General features: G+C 44.3%; 1 non-coding gene across 1 annotated transcript; it reads right to left on the reverse strand.

The window, feature by feature from the left end:
* Positions 1 to 12,347: 12,347 nt before the first annotated feature.
* On the reverse strand, positions 12,348 to 12,412 carry LOC120102618 (U7 small nuclear RNA). Its single transcript, XR_015687319.1, has one exon. It is a non-coding gene; the product is annotated as a U7 small nuclear RNA (small nuclear RNA).
* Between the last annotated feature and the right edge of the window lie 10,591 nt (positions 12,413 to 23,003).

A 23,003-nucleotide genomic window follows, 5' to 3' on the forward strand; every position in this document is an offset into this window, starting at 1 on the left:
CCAACAGGGCCAGTAGTAACAGAATTTCCTGGGCTACAAGCAGAATAGTGGCCACTAAAATCCAGACTCAGTTCTTTAAGAACTGGAATTCAGCAGGTGAGAGAAGACTTTAACTAGGCATTAGAACACACACGGCAGTGATATGTATAATATATATATACATATATATTATATATTATATATTATATCTATATAAGAGAGAGACTTAAGTTATATGCAAGAGTGCTTTCTCGTAGGGACATTTGTGGAGATTTGCTCTGAGCGGTTCTTCTGAGGGGATGGGAAAGGCTGAAAGCCAAGGAGGTCACCCAGAGAAGCCTGGACCTCTTGCGTGTTTAGGAGATGGGTAGAAGCAGCTAGGGTGAGAAACAACTGGGAGTGCAGGAAAAAGGCTGATTGTGACAAAACTTAAAAAATAGGTAATGTGGGCTGAAGAGATGGCTCAGTAGTTAAGAGCACTGACTGCTCTTCCAGAGGAAGATTCCCAGCAGCTACATGGTGGCTCACAACCATCTATAATGGGAATCTAATGCCCTCTTCTGGTGTGTCTGAAGACAGCTACAGTGTAGTCATATACATACATACATACATAATTAATTAATTAATTAAAAATTTAAAATGTTATTTATGTATGTGTGAGTGTGTGTTCACATGTATGTGAATGCAAGTATGTGCACTTGTGTAGGTCAGAGGACAGTATTTTGGGAGTCAGTTCTCTTTTTCCACGTTTCTTTTAAACTTAATATATTTAGATTTTTTTTGAGATGAAAGTATAATTATATCATTTCCTCTCCCCTTTCTCCCTCCCAACACCCCCATGTCATGTGTACCCCCCGTCTCTTTCACATCCATGGCCTTTTCCTTAATTGTTGCCCTACATACATAAATACGACCTGCTCAGTCTGTGCGACATCACTTTCAGGACTGGCCACTTGGTATTGGATGACCCACTGCTGTGCTCGTCCTTAGGGACCTGTATTCCTTTTACTCTCAGGATTCCTAATTTGTCTACAGTTCTTTGTTTAGGGTTGAGGCTCTTGTCAGATTTTCCCCTTCCGTGTTAGCTGGCTGTTGGTGTGCTTATTCAAGTCTTGCTTGGGAAGCCATATTGAAACCACAAGGGTGTAGCTTCCCTGACGTTTCTAGGAGATCCGGTCTCACAGCCGACTTCCTGTTCTTCTGGTTTTCACATTCTTTCTGTCTCCTCTTCCAAGAAGTTCCCTGAGCCTTACGTGCAGGAGTTGTTTCGTAGATGTATGGGTTGGGTCTGGGCACCACACAGTGGTGACTTTTGATCAGTTGTGTTTTTCTGTAATGGTCTCTGTCACATAGAGAAGAGGGTCAGAGCTATACTTGTCTGGGTGTTGGGTAAGTAAAGGATATGAAGTATAAGGATATAAGATATAAAGATAAATATTTAGAGTGCAGTTAGGGGTCATGCTGTCTTAGTAAAGTAGCAGTTGCAGGTTGTCCTTCATGACCTTACTAACCTGGGGTAGTTAACTAGGTTACTAGTACCAGGCATGCTTTCTCTCGTCGAACAGGTCTTAAGTCTAGTTAGAGAGCTATTGGGCTACCTTCAGGATATTCTGCCACTGGTGCGCCCATAGGGCTATTGTATGGTTCTTCTGGTCATCGTTGTTGTTCTCGGACATCATAGCTGGGTAGGACTGCTGCTTGCTTTCCTCCCTTGGAAGCTTGCACAGCATTTTTTGTTACCATGGAAGCTAGGCCTCAGGGAGGAGGCTTTCAGGTCAGATCCAGCTCAGGGCCTCCTAGATCCTGTGTCTGAAGTCATCGTGCTTTCAGCTCTATGCTTGTATGGCTTCCAACCTCTGAGAAGCAACCCAGAGTGACAACGAGTTTACTCTGGGAGTCTCAGGCACCCTACCCGGCAGCTAAAAATGGGCTTCTTGTGCCTGGAGTTGGAGTTTGTTAGGTAATATATGACTCTTGGGGAAAGCACTGTCAGTCCAGGTGTGGAATTTTTAAACTGTGTGTGTGTACAATATTTAATTCAAGTAGATAGATAATAACAACTGCTGTGACTTTTTTATATGTTCCATCTATTTACCTACACATTTCATAGTTTCATTTTTATAACAGCTGACTAGTATTCCATAGTGTACACGTGCCACATCCCACTACCATTTATCAGTTGACAGATGCTCGGGTTGTTCCCACTCCTTAACTATTGTGGAAAGAGAGCAGTTACTTTTCTTCTCTGCGAAGAATGACATGGGAGTTTTGACTGGGATTGCATTGAATCTGTAAACGGCTCTTGGCAGAATGGTCATTTTCACAGTTTACAACTACACATGTCTTCCCATCTTTTAGATTCTCTCTGTATCTCTCTGTTCAGAGATGTAAAAGTTTTATTCTAGAGGTCCTTCACTTTCTCGGTTAGGTTTACTCCTACATATTTCATTTAGGCTATTGTGAATAGGAGTGTGTCCATCTCTCTCTCTCTCTCTCTCTTTCTCTCTCTCTCTCTCTCTCTCTCTCTCTCTCTCTCTCTCTCTCTCTCTCTCTCTGTGTGTTGTTGTTGTTGTTGTATGAAAAAGTTAGTGTGGCTGAAGAAAAGGCCCAATGGTTAGAGCACTGGCTGCTCTTCCAGAGGTCCTGAGTTCAATTCCCATCATGACCATCTATAAAGGGATCTGATGCCCTCTTCTGTCATGCAGGTGTACATGCAGCAGAGCACTCATGCATAAAATAAATAACATAATCAATAAATAAAAAAAGTAAAAACAAAATTTTAAAAAGCTATTGGTTTTCGTTAGCTGGTTCTGTTTCCTGTCACTTTGCTGAAGTTATTGATCATTCCTATAAGATCTCTGGTACAGTTTGGGTCTCTTCTGTTTAATATCCTCTACAAGCAGGGATAGTTTGGCTTCTTTTCCTATTTGTTTCCTTTCAACTTCCTTCTCTTTCTTTGGTTGCTGCGGCTGGCACTTGGAGCAGAGTGTTGAAAGGAGGATAGAGCTCAATCAGCCCTGTCTCCGTCCTGATTTCAGTGGGATTGTTTCAAGTTTTCCTCTGTTTAGGATGATAGAGGCTACAGGTTTCTCAGATACATCTGTTATAATACCGAGGTATGTTCTTGTATCTCAGAGACAGAACTAACTTGTTGATGGTGGCTAATCTTTTGGACGTATGTCAGTGTTTGACTTGTGAATACTTTATTGAGAATTTTGAGCCTCTGTTGATCACGGATCTATGACTGTACTTTTCCCTCTTGTGTTGTCTTTGCCTGGTTTGGGTACTGGAGCGATGATGACTTACAGAAGGAGCTTGGCAATGCTCTTTTCTGTTTCTTTGTTTCTTCTTCTTTTAAAAAATAAATAAGAATGATTAGCTGTAGAGCCTTGAAAGTCTGGTGGAATTATTCTATGTGTCTATTTGGGTCTAGACTTTTTTAGGCACGAGACTTTTTACTACTGTTTCGATCATGTTTGTTTTGGGTCTGTTTGAGTTATAGATTTCTTCTTGGTTTAATTTTGGTGGTTTGGATGAATCTAGAAATTTGTCCATTTCTTTTGCACCTACAGACACAATCAAAAAGAAGCTGTGTGTGTGGACTGGGAGTGTAGCTCAGTTGGTAGAGAAAATTTAATCCACATTAACACACACACTGGGCATAGTGGCACACACCTGTAGCAGTCATGAAGTGAGGCAGGAGGTTCACCAGCTTTCTGTCCTCCACGTCAGAGTAAGTTTGAGGCTAGTCTGAGCTATACAAGATCCCGTCTGAAACAAGACAAAACAAAGCAAAACAAAATAAAAACCAAACTGAGGAAGAGCAGCAGCGGCTGTGCCCTCAGACTCCCTTGACATTGGCATGCAATGTCAGACAGAGCAATTAGAGTCCTTGTGTTCAGCCTACTTGGCTCAAGTTTTCTTCCTCTGAAAGATCTGAGGTATGACTATGTTTCTTTATATATACTCTTCATCTCCCATGTGCAAAGGTCTGGAGTGGGCTTGCACTAGCATGTGTGGTATATGTGCACTTGTACATATGTATGTGTGCATGTTTGGTATATGTGCACCTGTAAATATGTATGGTGCATGTGTGGTGTATGTGCACTTGTATATATGTATGTGTGCACGTGTGGTGTATGTGCACTTGTACATATGTTCATCTTATCATTTCTTCTTTACCCTTGTCTTACCCTCTCATTGCAGAGGTGTTTCAACTCCCTCATAGCTAGTTCCAGGGCCCCTACTCTAATCTGGCAGGGAATTCCAGTGTGTGTGTGTGTGTGTGTGTGTGTGTGTGTGTGTGTGTGTGTGTGTGTTGTGCCTGTGTGGACAGTGTAACAAGGAAACTGAGCTCCACTGTACAAGACTGCATGCTGCAAATACACTCCAGACGGAGCCAGCTGTTTTGCCTTGGCTGTGGTCTGCTTCCTTCCAGAGGTAAGAGGAGGAAGAGCTAGTAAGATAAGACACAGCCCTGTGACATATTTATGGATGGAACACACACAATGAAGCAACTGAAAGTCCTCCAGGTTGAGCCTAGAAAAACTTACATAGCAACGCAGAACGGCCCATGTGGACTGAGTCTGTAGGTTGGTGGGTGGGATGAAGGGTTAAGGACTTTTAAATAGGCTGGGATATTCCCTCCTCTAGCTCCTGCTTGATACTCCAAAGGGAATTTCAGTTTTCTCACAAGCACAAAGATGGGGAACTGATTTAAACTATTATCTTTTATGCATACAATGAAATACACCTTAGCCACTTAGAATGATTCAGGGAAGTACATTTCTTGATAAAGAAAAAGATGTTTCTGCTCTATTGTTGAAAATATCTGGCTTTTTGTTCATAAAAAAAGTGTGCATGCTAAATGCTGAAAGTAATTTTATGCCTGTGTTGCATATATGTATTACATTATGTAATCCTATTATAATATATATTATGTATATGTATTAGAGTTAATGTGACTTCTGATTTTTTAATAAAAATAAAAAAATATTCTATCTTGTGCCATCTTAAAAAAATAAAACCATGTAACAAAACCACATAACCCTTAGGGGTATTTCTCATATTTAATTGGAGAGTGGAATTAGATGAAGACTATTCTTTTTTTTTTTTTCCTGAAGAATTATTTTTCTTTATATGAATACACTGCCACTGTCTTCAGACACACCAGAAGAGGGCATCAGATCTCATTACAGATATTGTGAGCTACCAATTGGTTGCTGGGAACTGAACTCAGGACCTCTGGAAGAGAAGTCAGTGACCCTAACCTCTGAGCCATCTCTCCAGACCAATGAAGACTATCCTTGACAGTGAGCCTGGATTCCTCCACTCCTACCCTCCCTGGAGTACTTTCCATCTCAAAGCTCCCGTCAGTGGGTCACCCCCATAGAGCCTCACAGGGAAGGGTGGGGGAGCTGTGCTAAGAACTGCAGTCTTCATTAGGAAAGGGGCAGGCTGAGTGACTGGTTTTGCAGTTCGAGCTGAAGCATCCTGGAGGAGGCGGGGCCTGGCCTGCCTTCTTTTTTCACCTTGTCTGTTTTCAAGCCGCCCATGCTCCTCTCATGAATGGGTATCTTCTGCCTCAGTCCTGTGACTTCGCTTTCCCAGTATTGTTGTGCTGGGCCAGCAGGACTGGTTTTTAGGACTATGGAGACTTTAGGTCACAAAGGGGTTAAGCACCATGGGAAAGACAAAGGCAAAGTTAGAAGGTCACCAGAACCAAACAAAAATAAATAAAAATTAAGAGATTAGGGCAAGGGTCAAAAGACATGGCCTTGCTGAATGTCTACATTCTGAACTGGGGGTCAGACAGGTGCCTGGCAAATTTCTGGTTAAAACCTTCAAAGCCTATGGTGGCAGGGAGAGCCCAGGTGCTCCTCTAAGAGCTCCTGCCTCTGGTTTTGAAAGGTTTGGAATGTCCATCAGTTATATGACGCAGGGGACTCGGGGAAGGAAGGGTTTCTTTTGGTTTGTAGTTCTAGAGTGCAGTCTGTCATATGAAAAAAGTGTGGCAGCCAGGACAGGTCCATCTGTGGCAACAGGAGCACAAGGTGACCGGTCACGTGTGCAGTCAAGAAACAGGTGAAAGCTGGTTCTCAGGTCACTTTCCCAAGTTCCACCTTTCATTCGGTCTGTGACAGCAACCCACAGGGTGGTGTCGTCCACAGCAGGGTATGTTTTTCCTCCTCCTTTAGTCTTCACTAGAAACCCCTTCATAAACACAGATGTGTGATCTTCAATCCAGTCAAGATAATAGTGAAGATTCACCTCGGAAGTGATTTAGCCGCCTACGCAGCCCTGACCTCCAAGGCGTTCTGGAGCGCCAGAAGACTCTGGAACCCGTGTGCAGCTGTTTAGTAGCTGTACTGCTTGGTCTTGGTAAGTTCCGTGTCTTCAAGTGGTAGTAGTTGACCCAGAATTAAAGAGGAGCTCTGAGAACCCCCAGACACCCCAGGACCCTGGGTGGCCTCCTCTTCTAAAGACAAAGGACTTTATGGGCTAGGGATGAGACTGGAAAGTGCCGAGCTGCGATTCAGAACTCTGCCCTTCCATTGCCCTGTGGCTCTGAGCTAGTTAATCTCTCTGAGCCCCGGTTTCTTCCTACATAGAAGGAAATATTTACAGTATTGTTTGGCACGGCTGTGAGGCAATGCGTCCTAAGGAATTGAGAGGGCAGTGCTGGGAGCATGCTAAATGAGATTAACTGGAAAAGCTGGTTAGAGCAGACCCAGCGTCCCTCTTTTCAGGTGAAAGGTCAAGGCTGCACAGCAGGTTCCAGAGGACCCAGCAATTGCTAGATTGTGAGCCATTTCTTTCCAGAGATAGGCTGGGTGAACAGAGAGGTGCCATTTAGAAGATCTGATGTTGTTTAAGTATTTCAATAATTGAATATGGGTTCACTCTACCTGAATAACGATTACAATTTAAATATCAGTAAATGGTCATTATGAATTAATGTAGGTGAAGTTGCCCAGAAACTAGATTTCCATCTCAAAGCTTCTGTCAGTGGATCACCCCCACAGAGTCAAGAGCTTGGGGCGGTGGAGTGGGGGAGGGGTATGATAAAATTATTTTTTTATTTTTATGTCTTATTTTTAATTCTTTATTTTTATTTCATGTGCATTGGTATTTTGCCTGCATTTATGCCTGAGTGTGAAGGTGTCAAATCTTGGAGTTACAGACAGTTGAGAGTCACCATGTGGTTGCTGGGAACTGAACTCAGGACCTCTGGAAGAGCAGTCGGTGCTCTTAACTGCTGAGCCATCTCCTAGCCCGATTCTTTTTTTTTTTATTCTTTTTAAATTAAAGTTTATTTTTTGTTTGTACATATGTGTGCTATGTATTTGTCCAGTGCCTATGGAGACCAGATAAGAGCCCAAGATCCTCTGGAACTGGATTTGACCATCATGTTGGGGCTGGGAACTGAATCTGAGTCCTCTACAAGACCATAAGGGATATTATTTTCTCTCCAGCATACCCTTGACTGAAAAATGAAGACAGGACAGCTCCTAGGTATGGCTGAAGAGAGGGTTTATTGTAGATAGAAGGGAGAGGTCAGCCAGAGGCTGGGAAGGGTCCAGACTGAAGACACTGAACAAGGTCATGAGAGTGGCCGAGAAGCTGGGGAAGGGAAGGGAAGCTCAGGGGCTGGAGAGGTTTAGAGTGTGGAGTCGGCTGTGCCATCTAGGATGTGTCTGTAATTGGGACTTGATGTAGGGAAGAGGAAGACTGGTAGCTGGCATTGGCTTTGGCATTTTAAATAGGCACCTCAGCCATTTGTCTTGAATTTCTTTGAGACGTAATAATCCTATCTCCTATATCTTATTAACTTTTTCTGTTTGTTTGCTTGCTTGCTTGAGGCAGTCTCACTGTGTATCCCTGGCTGGCCTGCAATTTACAGAGATCTGCCTGCCTCCACTTCCTAAGGGATGGGATTAAAGGCATGCACCGACATGCCCAGTTCTTATTAACTTTAGGGGAAAAAAATCCCAGCAAGCACAGAGGGAAGTGAAGGCCCACGATTGTCACAGCTGAATTCCAGATGTTCAGATGGGCAGTGCTCAGGGACCTGGGAGACAACTGCTTTCAGATTAGCCAGAGCTCCAAATGCCAGCTGGCTGGGCTTGCCTGTCATACTGTGCAGTTCTCAGGCAGCTGTTTCTGGGGTTAGGGTAGGAGAGTGAAAGTTGAGGAAAGACCCCAGAGCTTTGCTGCCAAACCAGGAGTTCTGTATCGCTCTGTGCTCTGAATGTCTGTGTCCCCTCAAATTCATAGATTGGAACTTGACACCAACTGTCGTAGTATTAAAGGGTGTGGCCTTTTCAAGTCATAAGGCCATCCTCGCTCTGAGGATTAAAGCTCATTAAAGGGGCTGAAGAAGGAATCTTTTCACTGTTGCCATGTGTGAATGTGAATGTCTGCTATGGGGAGAACAGCCCTCCCCTAGTCCTGAATCTGCTGGTGTCTTGTCTTAGACTTCCCAGCTTAGAGTTAGGAGCAATACATTTCTATTGTTTATAAGCCAACCCATTAGGTATTTGCTATAGTAACCTAAACTTAGACCCCAGAGCTTCCTGAAGAAAGGAGTGCACAATGGTGTCTTCAACAACTGAAATTAATTTTCTCAGCTGTGGGGCTAGAAGATACAGATGTCAGCTGCTTCTTTTGGAAGTCTATGAGTTTGCTCCAGGCCTTTGTCTCTGAATACATGTCTATGGCTAAGTTTCCTCTTTTTTCTAAGGAAGCCAGTCACACAGGGTTAGTGGCCTTTTGGTTTTCCTTTTAGTTACTTATTTTATTTTAAGACAGGTTTTCATGCCATTCAGCCTTGAACACAGTTTGTAGCTAAAGTTGGCCTTAAACTCCTGATCTTCTTGCTTGCTCTTTCCCACATGCTGGGATCAGAGCGCCATGCCACCATGAAGAGTTACCTCTTCAAATTTTGTGCTGTGGCACATGTATCTTAGCTGTTCAGGAAGTTGAGGCAAGAGGATTGGTTGAGCCTGGGAATTGGAGGTCAGTCTGAGCAATATGAGTAGAACATCTAAAATCCAACCCAACTGAACCTACCTTTAGAATTATGGTTACTGTCTGAGATATTGGCATTAGGAATGTGGCTTATAAATGTCTCGAGACAAACAACTCACATCACAAGCTCATCCCACTCAGTCCAATGCAGTCAGGGTACATTCAGGCTTTTTTCTTGGCATTCTATGTTAGCTGTGATAGGACACCATGACCATGGCAACTTATAGAAGGAAGGGCCCATTTGGGTTTATGGTTCAAGAACGGTAAACTAAGTGTCTGTCCCCATCACGGGCATGGCAGGCATGTGGCTCACTGAGAGACTCAGGTCTTCTCGTCATTGTTTTGAGACAGAGTTTCCCTGTGTAGCCCCGGTTGTCTTGGAACTTCCTCTGAGCAGACTGATCTCAAACTTAGACATCTGTCCCCACCACTGCCCAGTGAGAGCTCACATCTCAAAAATCACAAGCAGAAAGTAGAGAAAATAAACTCAAAATAAGGCTTACAAATTCAATATTTTAAAAAGAAAATCTACATTTTTTCCCCCACTGACATGTTTTCTTGCAAGTCCACACCTTCTTAGACTTTCTGAACAAGGCCACCAATTGAAAATCAAGTATTGAAATACCCAAGACTGTGGGGGACATTTCTCATTCAAATTGTCACACATTAATTGGGTATGTGTCCTTGTGGGATTTTTTCTTAGTGTTTCCTTTTACTGTGAAAATGCTTCAAACACACACACTGTATGTTCTCACCTGTCTAACACACACCTGTTTAACTTCACTGTCAGATTTAAGAGCTTGGAGAGACAAGTTTCCTTGATTTAAACAGGGTTCCACCTCAGCTATGTTAGATCACTTGCCTGCTGGTCACTCGCCTGTTTCATATTTTAGAGGCAGGATCTCTCCTGTAGCCCAGTCTACACACAAACTTACTGCGTAGTTGGAGATGACCTCAAAGTCTTGATTCCTCTCCTTCTATCTCCTAACTTGAGATCAAAGGCATAGGCTATCATTCTTGGGTTATATGCTCCTATGACTATAAACCCAGGGCTTTTCCTGTGCTACTAGGCAAGTACTTCATCAACTGAGCTACGTCTCCAGGCCCCAGATTTCTTAAATTGTCTTCAAATGTCTTGGGATTACTTTCTTCACACAGAAACATCAATGTTCCTGTGTTACAAATAGCTACATCTCCTTACATTTTATAGCGTTGAATACCTCCAATTCTTACATTTTTTAAAAAGATTTATTTATTTATTTTATGTACATTGAGTACACTGTAGCTGTCTTCAGACACATGAGAAGTGGACATCAGATTTCATTACAGATGATCGTGAGGCACCATGTGGTTGTTGGGAATTAAACTCAGGACCTTTGGAAGACTAATCAGGGCTCTTAACCACTGAGCCATATATCCGGCCCCCAATTCTTATGTTTATGACATTGACTCCAAGTACATTAAGGCATTTTGGCTAAGGGGTAGTGTTGAAGGTCAGGGTTTTATTGCAGTCTAAGAAATTTAATGCCCTGGATGTCTTAAAGTAATTTGCCATGTCAAAGCTATGAACAAGGTAGGACATGGTGGCAATGTTGGACGCAGGACAGTCTGTGAAGAGTTGACGAACAGAGTCTGTAAGTGGCAGTCGTGAGCTACTCCTGGGGGAGATCACACAGCCAGCAATCCCCAAAGCAGCCAGATGGAGTGACATCATGGAGCTGGTAGGATGAGATCAGAGTCTGAAGCAGGAGATGAAATGACAAGTTTTTATTATTTAAGAGAGGCGATGTCAGAGAAGTTATGACCTTGGAGGAATGTTGAGTTACTTCCTCCTTCTCTTCTATCTCCAGGGGCTGAGTAATCAGGATATATTTTCTATGAATTTTTATCATGCACACCATGTGCTACAAGCTGAAGAAACAGTAGAACTTACTTGTAACGTCTACTTTCCATCTGGGATCCTATGGGTCCATGACATAGAGGTGAAGGACCCATTTCATCGATATAGAGGAGGGACTCGGAGCAAGGTTACACAGGGGGCACGTGGTATTGGCAAGATCAGTATGGGCAACCTCCATATATGTTTGGCCATTCTATACAAAAGTCTTCTTTTTGGTCACAGAGGAAGTGGGAGTAAAGGTCATGGATTGGAGGAGGAGGGGAAGATAGGGAAGTGATGAAATTGTTGGTTCCTAACAACATGCTATGAAACAATTTCCCAACCCGATTTGGAAGATTGTTTGCTAGAAGTCGGGATTTCTTGACTTCTGAATCTTCATAAGTAAGAATTGTCCTGGACAGAAGCAGACAGGAGAGAAAGAAGGAAAAGCTTATGTCCAATCCAGTAGAGTTGAGCACGGCTGCTGGAGTGAATCATTATTCTTCTGGAACCACGGACAATATGGTTGATCTTGGTGTTCTATGAAACTTAAGGGAGCAGGGGCCTATTGGATTGATATATAGGAAGAGAGGTTATCTTGAGGTGGAGGAGTAAAGGGCTTGAGGTGGGATAGGTGAGTCCGATGAGGGAGACACTCAAGCTTAGTGGCTGTGGTAGTTACAAGAATTACTTTGAAGGGGTCCTTCCATTTAGGAGGAAGGGTGAAGGACATTGGTTCAGATGGGAGAGAAAGACTAGGTCCCCAATGTTGTCTGAGGATGGATAGGAGTTGCCATATGGCTGGGGTAGGTAGTGATTAGAACAGTTCCATAGGAGGGAGTGGTAATGACAGTGTAAGGGAGTGAATAGGGGATCAGGGAAAGATAAGGGGTCAGAATGGGTTGTTCTGTACATGAGTTCCAATGGCATGGCCTGAGAAGGGCTGGCAGTAGGAGCTTCATTCAATTGAGGTGAAGTTCTTGTGAGAGTTTGACAAGACTATTTTTATAGGAGCAGTTAGATGGTTCTGTTTTTCCTATGGACTGGGGATGGTATTGGATATGGAAATGCCAAGCGATGCTGAAGGCTTTGGATAGGATTTGGGAAGTTGGCAAAGAGAATTCAAGGTCATTGTCTGGCTAGAGGAGGTGAGGATTCCTAAACAAGGAATCATTTCCCAGAGGAGGAGGCCAGAGACTCCTTTGTTGGTGGTAGGGTGCCAAGGACCAACCTTGGCTTAGAGAGGGGTTCTAAGGAAGGGATGTTCTAGATTGGTGAAAGAACAACCAGAAATCAATTGTGGGTACAAGCAGACATCTCTGGGTTCTGCTCGAGGTCCCCCACACCCCAACAGCTTTGTAGATAGCTCTCAGATCTGTAGTCTGCTGACATAGATTTCTACTAGAGACAGCTCTCTTGTACTAGAAAAAAATTCTAAAGGCTCTCTAGATATAGCCCCTAGGTTTTTCTGATCAAAGTCAGAAAAACTGTTAGAAAAGAATTCTAAAAGAGCTGTATTTACTCTCCTAGCAATTCTCTCTGGGTAGTTCTTTCTTGCAGATTAAAGCCCAGTCTTTTATTTACATACCAATTCATTCATTTACTCCAGGTTCCCTTTTGATTATCCCATGAATCAGCATTTTATCACCCTAGCCCCTTAATTCTTAGAAAAAGACAGCAAACACTTTTTAAAAATATTGCTAATGAATTCAGAGATCTGTTTGCCCTAATAAGCACAGACAATAAGCTACCTGGGAGGGATCCTGTCCTGAGATTACCATTCCCATCATGCTTGGACCTAAATTTGCTCTGTCCCGGGCTGAACTTGAACTCAGGAATCTGCCTGCCTCTGTATCTTTCTGACAAGATAGCTTATTTGTGCAGCTGCCTTTGTTTTTGTAGGTCTGTGAAGTCCCTCATACAGTTCATATTGCATCCTTACATTTTGCATAGATGAGAAATTATGTAATTTTTGAATTCATGTTTTCAGAGTTCTTTCCCACAGTCTTAAGGGCTGTTTTGAAGGTTACAGCATTTATAATTTTTACTGAGGAACATAGACAAACTCTTGACTCCTGTACTTATGCTGTTTCTAATTATCATGGAGTCATTAATATTGGTAGGGAGAATATTTCCTGAAGGAGGAACATGAAGCAAAATTTTATATATATAAGTGTTATACAAACAAGCCTCACGCCAGCAACTGTCCACATTTGTGGAGGCCTACATCCTGCTGGCTCTGCTCCAGGAGTAGGATACTGTGTCACACCTTCCCTTCCAAGGCCATGAAGGAATCTGCAGTGGGGAATGTCTATATCCACCCTGAGAAGGTATCCACTAAGACCAGTAGGTACCTAACACATTTGACTGAGCACATGTGGGTAAAGTCAAGTTGCCGTTTGGCTCTGGGGAAACAACCTCTGACCTGGTGAGTAGAAAAAGAGTTTGCAATAAATGGAGTTGAGGTCTGACATTTTAGAGAATTTACAAGAGGCATCATTAATCCTTTAAAAAAGAGAAACCCTCTTGTCCTTGAGGTGTTGCTATCGTGTCCCCTTCAGTTGCCTCTTTGGTGAGTTGGCCCCTTAGTGTTTTATGTTGTGAGTCCTGAGAAGGTGAGTACCTGGAGCTCATTTCTGCCTTCTTTGTTTTTTTTTTTTCCTGTTCTTCTAGGTGGCATATTTTCACTTTTGGTCTTGGTGCAAGGGTGAGCATGCAGTGGCCATCTTTTCTGGCTTCTTTGTCTTTGTCAGCTCTTTTTCACTTTTGGTTTGTATTCATCCTGGTACCTAACATAGGGGCTGGTCTCCCAGGTCCCTTTTCATCCCAGGGACACTGTGCAGACAGAAGGTCTTTGAGCTACACCTGAGAGGGTCCCCTACTTAGTATGTGACTTTTGTCACCTCCTCTGTCATATTGTCATTCCCTCCCCTCTACCTCTATCCCAGATTAGGGCTCTGAAAACCTTTCATGTTATTGATGGTCTCAAGGTTAAGACTCACAACCTGGACCAATTTTAGGAGGAGGCCCCCTGGATATCCCCGAAGAACATGTGTGACCCTGATCTCTGGATGTGTGTTCTCTTCCTTGCCTTAAAGCACAAGGCAGAGTCTGGGATTATCCCTCCCTTGTTCTTTGTCCACATCTTCCTTGCGGTCATCACCAGTTTTAAGAATTCTTCCCCAGAGGAAGTGGTAGCTGCCCATAACAAACACTGCCAGGATCAGGTTCCATTACTGACCCCGGGACACTTTCTCCAGGCAAACAGGTTGATTTCAGCAATGAGGATGAGGGCACCTCTGCTCCAACCCTCCAGCCATCAGGCTCCAAGCCATCCTCTTGCACTGCTGCCTAAGGTCCCCCCTCAGTCACTAGCCCTTCTGCTCTGGCCCTATTGGGGTTATCCCCAGCTTACCCTTTGGGTAACTTAGGGGGACTTTGTTTTCCATCAGTTACTCCTACAGTGGTCACTCTTGCGATGCCTGTCCCTCCTGCTGAACTGCCACTCCTCAAGGGGCCTCATTCTTCTCAGGTATATCATGAAGCTTTCCCTGTCAATCTTGGCCCTTATGGGGTGACTAGGCCCTGGATTCCCACCCTCTGGCAGACTTGACACCAATTAGAAAAGTTGCCAATAATTCTAGCCCACCCAGATTCCCATTATTTTGAACAGGTACTGAAGCAATGGGCTATGAACCTCCAGACTGATCACAATTGGTATAATCTCCTTAGGGCATTGCTTGACCCCGCCATGTTTTTTAATTGGAGGTCTGCGTATCATGACTTGACTGAGAATCAGGCTAGGATTAATTTGGAATATCACCTTAATTTTACTTTTGATATGCTTACTGGCCATGGGGCATATATTAACCTTGTCATTCAGGCCACTATTGGAGTGCATGCTTATTTTAACTAGGTTGCTGATCTTGCCTTCAAGGCCCTTAAGGCCTGCCCCCCATTGGGACCCTTCTTATTTTTGAAATCTTGTCCAGTGGTCTGGAGAATCCTTCGAGGACTTCCTGTCCTGTGTGACTGAGGCAATGGAAGGGCGTGTCAATGCTGGTCCAACTATACTGTACGCAATGCCCATAAGGAATGATGATATTTGTAAATGGGTTGTTCCCACTTGTGATGTGGACCCTGGCACGGACCCCATTGCAACCCTGACTGCCTCCATTGATGTCTTGGTCATGGAGCATAGACAGAAAATGTGCCCCCTGAAAGGCCCCCTGATCGCATCTGATGTGGCTATGCTAAGCCTGGTCACCTCAGATGGGACTGCCTCTCAGTCAGGCTAAAGATCAAATGTCCTCATTGTAACAAAGGTTTCCATTGGGCTAAGGATTGCTGTTCTGAAAAACAGGAAGACAATTTATACTCCATAAGGAGCACCCTTCAGCCCCGCCAGTAAGAGGGACCCCTGCTTGGTCTGGAGTCTTTTGGACCTTGCCTGTATTTCCTCACTCCCTGGTGAGGACTGCACATTTAGATGGTATACCCACTACAGGGTTGGTTAACACAGGGGCAGACATCACTATAATAACAAAAAATGAATCACTGAGGTTTCCCCTATTGGAGATTCCAGTCCAGTCCCTCCATTACGGGAGTTGGAGGCCAACAGGCCACAAAAATGACTACTTGATGTTGCATGAAATAAAAATATGAACCCCACACTATTCCCGCCTTCTCTCTGGCCCCAGCAGTCCCAATGCCTCCATGGCTAGCCCCATGCAGTGACCACCCATCTTGCGGATCTCTTGCGGCAGATTCTGCTCACATTCCCACACATCCGTCCCTGTGGTTAGCTGACATAAATCTCTATAACCCAGTAAAATAGAAACTCTAGAGGCTTGTAATTTATCAGTCAGATTCTCACCCTCACAAAATGTCCACACAATGAACTCAGAGCCAATTGCTATTGATATAAACTGCCCACCTAGATAAGATGAATTGTCCTGTAATTATCCATCCCTTATAAGATATTCAGAGCTACCTGTGGCTATTTAAAGCCACATGGATCTGGGTTGTCTTTCACTTCCTCCATCTTCCTTCCTCTCTGTCTCTCTGTACTCTGTACTGTCTCTAAAATTCTCAGCCCGCTTTTCTTTTCCACTGCCCAATCACAGGCTCTAGCCTCATCTTGTACCTGCCCTATGTGTGTATAGACAGCAACCCACATTTCCCTGTTTTTGTCCAGCTAAAAGGCTCTTTCCTCTCAAAAAAAATGAACACAACTATTACCATTTGTAAATTATAAAGCATAAGATACACCTAACATCCAGTCCATTATTTTTGTCAAATAAATAGAACATTGTTATTTATCCTAACTTAAAAAAGGCTTATAATTCCATATCTGTTATGTCCTGGTTTAGCTTGTAGACTATCTGAAAACCATCTTAAATATGTCCTCTCAATGCTAAATAGCCCAGGTTGGCCATGAGACTATAACTAGTCTTTCAGCCCTGTCAGAAATCCGAGAATGACCAATATTATCTGAAAATATAGGAAGACTAACACAGCTTCCAGAACTGAGACAAGTTGTAGAGACAGCTGCCTACCCATACAGCCCCAATGTGTCAGGAAGTTGGAGCATCAGTCTTCAGCCTTCTGGCCCAGGATCATCTGACCGACCTTGTAAAACAGGAATTATTATATTATAGTCTCAGCAGAACTACGCTATCCTATCCTGTACTTGTGTCCTCTCATGAGCGGTACAGGTCTGTAGGGAAATAGGCAATTTCTGCCCAGTGACTACCTAGCCACAATGCACAACCTCACCTTGAGATGGAGATGCTGAGCTGCTTCTTTGAATCCACACATGGGAAGCTGTTAGGAGCTCAGTATGTCTCAATAACTAAAGAATAAATAACATTAAATGTCACATACTGTGGGTTTCTGACATTTTTTGAAAACTATGTATGTAAAGTAATATGGACCGCTGTCTGTTAACTTCTCTTAGCTATTTCTAAATAAAATATCTTGCCATTACCATAGCAATGAACTCAGAGTCAATAAAAAAATGGGGACCATTCAAGCGGGACTGCCTCATCCTAGTGCTATCCCACCCAAGTACCATGGGATGGATGATCCTAGATATTAGGGTAGCTTTTTTCCAGGTCCCTCTGGCTCCCCAGGATAGATGCTGTTTTGCCTTCACAGTATGGAAGTTTAATATGTATACACCAGCTAAAAGATATCAGTGGATGGTCTGCCTCAGGGCATGAAAAATTCTCTGGCCATTTGTCAGATATATGTGACTGAAGCCATACAGGAAGTCCCCAGGGCTGTCCTTGTAATCCACTACAGGGATGATATTATGCTTGCATACCCTAGCCTGCCCAATCTTGAAAAGGGTCTCCTCTCAATTGTTGCTTCACTTAGGAAAACTCAACTTGAAGGATGCTCCCAAAGAGACTCAGAGCATTTGCCCATATGCCTTCCTGGGCTTTTCTACTTCTGACAAGATTAAGGCCCTGGCCTTCTCCATCATGTCAAAATACTCCTACTCCCTTGTGGAGTTACAGTGATTATGTGGAACTGTTAACTGGCTCAAACCTTTCCTGCCTGTTCTGGACTAGGAGGCTAGCAACCTATTACAGAAAGCTATGGCGTTCCTTTCTGTATCAATTCTGAAAAGGCATGATCCAAGGAAACCCCTCCTGGCCATAATTCTGTGGTCCCTTGAGTGGTCCTAGGGGTGTTATGCCAGAATGGGCCCCTTATATTGCTGCACCAGGCCCACTCTGGTTTACTTAAGGTTACCTCAGAGTTTGACATTGTCTTTCACCTTGCCCTTAAAGTGAGAGGCTTATCAAGGAGAACTTATAACAGGGAACCAGACAAAATAATTCTACCATTCTCCTTACGATATCCTCAATCATTATGGGCAGATTGCATTAGCTTTTAGGAAATGGTGGCAGGGTTCACAGGCTTGTGATAATCGCATGCCACCAGACAAGTGTCTTACTGCTTTGTCCCAGCTGCCAATTACTGTTAAACCCCATAGCATATCTAGCTCTCATCCCATTCCCAAGGCAACTATGGCATTTTCTGATGCTAATAACACCAGATATGGAGTTCTTATCCAAAGACCTGGGAGAAAAGGACACAGTTCACATTCTCCCTAATCCTGTCTCAGTGCAACTAGTTGAATTATTTGGACTCCTGAAAATTTTTGAGTGTTGCTAACAGGAGCCAGTTAACATTTTCTCAGATAGACAATACGCAATACAGACCCTGTCCTCCTATATTAAAGAGGGAAACAGCCCCATACATGTCTGCATGCAATCTAACTAGAAGGCTCTCAAGAATAGGGCACATTCATGGTTCATCTCAGACATAAGATTGCATCCTAAGTTGCCTGGCATACTAGCAGAAGGAAATGAGAGACTTGATGCCCTGATTCTGGCTGTAGACATGGAGTTGCTAGAACAAGCCAGAATGTTACACCAGCAATTTCACCTTTCTCCTCAGAATTTACATGAGCTCTTGCCTGAATTGCCTATGTCACAATGTAAACATCTTGCAAGGTCTTGTGTAATTTGCACACCTCTTGCACCACTAGGTCCCCTTGGCAGATCAGGAGTTAACCCTAGCACTCTGCTCCCCAATGCAATCTGGCCAATAGATGTCACCCATTACCCAGCCTTTGGTAGATACTTGCTCCGCCTTTGTATACAGGGTGGCTATGACAGGTGAAATGGCCTCTCCTGTTATTAAGGCCATGAAATCAGCAATGCTGGTAATGGCACTCAAAACCAACAACGAACCTGTTTACTTGTCTCAGCAATTCAGTGTCTTCCTATCCTCATGGAGAATCAGTCACTCCTTTGGGTATGATACCTTATAATTCTCAAGGCCAAGTAATCCTAAAAAGAGCAAATTGTTCCTTGAAGGGAGCACTTGCTCAGGTCACCTCCCCAGAATCCAAAAGACATTCACACCTAGCTTGGGTGGAGGTCCTGTTTCATGTGAGCTCTCTCTCCCTCAATGAAAAAGGGCTGAGCCCTGCTTACAAACACTGGGCATTTGTGCAGAGGGACACTCCCCTCACGATGGTTAGATGGAGGGACCCAATAACTTCTCAATGACGAACGCCTGCTCTGCTTCTGACAAGGGGGCGAAGTTTTCCCCCCAGGAGGCAACTTCGTCAATATGGGTGCCCTTGAGAGATGCTCACCCAGCTAGGGAACAGGAGGCAATGAAGGAGCCAGAAGACCAGGACCAAGAGATGCAATGCTCATTCTGTGTTTGTTAATTTTTCTTCAGCTTGGGAGGGCTGATGAGCCCTGCTCCCATTCTTTTGCCTGTGGCAGTTAACTTCCCAGCCTACTCTTTTCTCTGCCAATGTGAGTTTAGGTTTGCCCTTCATGATGATTAGAAGGCACCTGGCCCACAGAGGAAATTCTCTCCTTTACCACCAATGTCCCCTGTCGGCCCTTGTATCCAATGACACAATATGGCCTTGGGGGACCTATGGCACCATGTTAGGCATGGAACTTCACATTCTCCTTACTGATTTCAAACCCCCAAAGGATCCCCCAAGCATATCATGTCCACCCCTGCCTCACTGTCCGAGGGTTCCTCAAATGCCCACTTCTACCTTAGAAGTACTGCCAGACTGCACTAGGCATAAAATTTGCCAGAGACTGCCCAGTATTGTCATCTAACCTCACACTTGACATGTGGAGGTTTACCCCACAGGATGTTTCCAATATTATTCCCTATGTTAACAGGGATTCAATTAGATTCTGATATGACTCCATTATGAGCAATTAGGATTTATGTGACCCGTCTAAGTGTCTTGATTTGCACCCCCTTACTCTCCTAAAAGGTGCCTGTCTCTTTAATGGGACATATTTCCATATAAACCAGTTGGCGAAAATGTGGACCGGGGCAACCCTTGTGAATGTGACCATTGGCAGCCAGGTTGGATGGAGAGCCACTTCAGTCTTTGTCCGACCTCCCTTTTTCTTTATCTTCTTTAATGAGAAATGTCTCCTGCCCGCCTGCTGGATGGGGTATTCAACAATGGCTATCCTGATGAGGGAACCAGCCACCATTTGGATGCTTGTGGTGAACACCACTCACTTTCAGCCGTCACTCTGATGACCCAGCTTACTTACAACACCTACACCATGGAAAGAGGGATTTTGGTAATACAGCTGCCAGCATCGCGGCCAGCATTGCAGGCATTGCTGGGGCAACAGCAGTTGCTGTTGCCTTGACCCAGAGAGCCACTACAGCAGAGACTGTCCATGCTGTAGTCTCTAAGTCAGTTGAAGCGCTACAGGTGTAGGAGGTACTAAATCAACATCTTTATCAAGCCATACTCATTTTACAATAGATTGACTTACTGGAGGAACTGCTGGCCCTTGTTAGACATGTCTCTATTGGCATGTGACCCCAGGTTTCACTCCATCTGCCTCACCCTTTACCAGGTACACAATGCCACTCAAGCTTGGTAATAGTTGGCTCAATATCTTGAAGGTACCTGGCCAGACAAAGTCCTTAACTATTCTGTGATGTTAAGGAAGAACATAGCTAACCTCAAATGCGACCAAGGTGCTCTCCCTAGATGCCAGATTCTTGGGAAAAGTGTGGGACAATATTAACAGGCTGTTTGACCCCCTCATGCATAGCCACTTATGCTATCATGAGAGGAATTGTCATATGAAATTATTTTGTTTAAGCATCTCGTACAGCATATCTCCAGGCAGTGCTCCATAAATAAGGTGACTTTCCAAGTGCTGATGGCTCTCGAAAATCCTGATTGTGGTCCCCTAAGGAAGTGATCAAAGCTGGGATGTCAGAGATCCATGAGACCACCATGTAGGCTCTTCCTCATCTCCCCGTTGTGTGACAAGCCTCCAGAGTGATATCTCTTTGACGGCTGATAGTCAATGATGGGTAATATCCTGGAAGACCAGACAACCTAAGACAGGCATGGTCCAGTACATGGGAATCCTCTGAAGTGGGGTCAACGATGTTGAGGCAATGGCACCCTGGCTCCCACTAGGCTGTCAATATCTAAAAACAAAAGTGTAGAAATAAAGGAGGAAAGGCAGCTGCCACCTCTACATAAACACTGGGGGCCATGCAGCTGCCAAAGCATCTCTTGAAGGAGGACCTAGTTGAGGACTTCCTGAGAGACCAAGGATTGCTGGTCAGTCAATGTCAGCCAATTGGTAACTGCTGTTTAGAAGAGATGCTTTCTTGGGACCAATGAAGTGCAGATGGAGGATATTTAAGGGGCTTGCAGCAGTGTTCAGATGTGTTTGTTGCAGCATTTCTCACCTGCTCCTGTAGTCTGTGTCGTGGATTCTGTGCCACCTTTCCTCCAACCCCCAAGAGCAGGTAGGGTCAGCAGTGAGTATTTCAGGGCATAGGCAGTGCCAAGGGGGAGCCAGAAGGTGTGAACAACATAGTTCCCAGGGGTGAAGAAGGGGGGTATATCCTAACCCTTTAGGGAAGACCAACCAGGGAAGACACAAGCTGTTCACTGGGTTGTAAATGTAATTCGGGGGGGGGTGTTGTGACTTATATGCCTTTGCTCCCAAATTACTGTAAGGTGTTTCTACACCCTACACTTCTAGCCTGGTTTGACTCCCAAATAAACAACACAGAAAACTAGTACCAATAAGCTGCAAGCTGGGAAAATTCTGAGCTATTCTAACCTGACTAGGCTGCCTATATCTCAGCCATGTGGTCCTTTACCTATGGTCTAAGTCTTGAGTCTTGCCTTGGTTTGCTCTGGTCCATGTGTGTTCTCATGGCTGCTCTCTCATCACAACCTTATGGTAAATCCTTCTGGTCCTTCCATAGCCTTTCCACTTCTCTCCTCTGTCATCTCTTAGGATACATTCCCCCCACCCCCAACTCTGATTGACAGTCCCACCCTATCTCTTCTGCTCAGCTAATTGGCTGACCAGCTTTTTATTAACCAATCAGAAGTGATGGAAAACATTGACACTGGAGATGCTTAGCCAATTTCCAGTCTGCAACCAGATCTCCGGGGGTAGAAATCAGCATCTGAATACTCAGGGCAGAAGACTACCCCCTAACGTTGGGTCATCTCTGCACTCAGCAAGGGTTAGGACTAACATCTTCAGGAGACTCCATGGTACTAGGGTTTTTGAGTGAAGTCAAAAGGCAAAAACTGAGCTTAAAAACAAAGCCTCACCCAAGGGAAAGTGTTGGAAGAGGATCAGCCTTAAAGATAGTGGCTAGGTTCAGAGACTGTCCCACTTGGGGATCCAGTCCACCTACATACAGACACCAATCCCAGACAATATTGCTGATGTCGAGAAGTACATGCTGACAGGAGCCTGATATAGCTATCTCCTGAGAGGCTTTGCCAGAGCATGACAAATACAGCAAATGCTAGCAGCCAACCATAGAACTGAGAATGGGGTCCCCATTGGAGGAGTTAGAGAAAGGGGTTTGCAACCCCATAGGAAGAACAATACCAACAACCAGAGCTCTCAGGGAACTAAACCACCATCCAAAGAGTACACATAAACAGATCCATGGCTCCAGCTGCATATGTAGCAGAAGATGGCCTTGTTGAGCACCAATGGGAGGAGAAGCACTTGGTCCTGCCATGGCTGGGCCCCACCCCCCACCCAGTGTAGGGGAATGACAGGGTGGGTAGGCAGGAAGGGGTGGGTGGGGTAGGTGGGGGTACACCCTCATAGAAGAAGGAGGAGGGAGGATGGGATAGGGGTTTATGGTGGGAAACTGGGAAAAGGGATAACATTAGAAATTAAATAAATTTTTAAAAATCCAATAGGAAAAGGGAAAAAGGAAAAAAAAAGACGGTAGCTAGGGGTGCCTCTGCTCTCAAGAGGGGTTCTGATATTCACGGTCACTCCTTTGGTCTTGAAATCAATGACACCAGCCAAGGGGAGACTTACCAAATTGCAACTGGCGGATTCAGTGCCCAGAGATCTGTGAGCTGGAAGGCGAGTCTATTTATTGGGTGTAATCAGAATAAGGGTCCCAGTGCAGCTCAGACCCCTAAAAGGAGCACGGGCAGGATCTCCTACCTGGATCGTGACACGAAAGTAACTGTTTTGTGTTGAACAGAGAGCCAAGGAATGTCACACAATCACAG

Source organism: Rattus norvegicus, chromosome 4 (assembly GCF_021556685.1).
Source record: "Rattus norvegicus strain SHRSP/BbbUtx chromosome 4, alternate assembly SHRSP_T2T, whole genome shotgun sequence".
In the NCBI taxonomy this organism is placed as follows: Eukaryota; Metazoa; Chordata; class Mammalia; order Rodentia; family Muridae; genus Rattus; species Rattus norvegicus.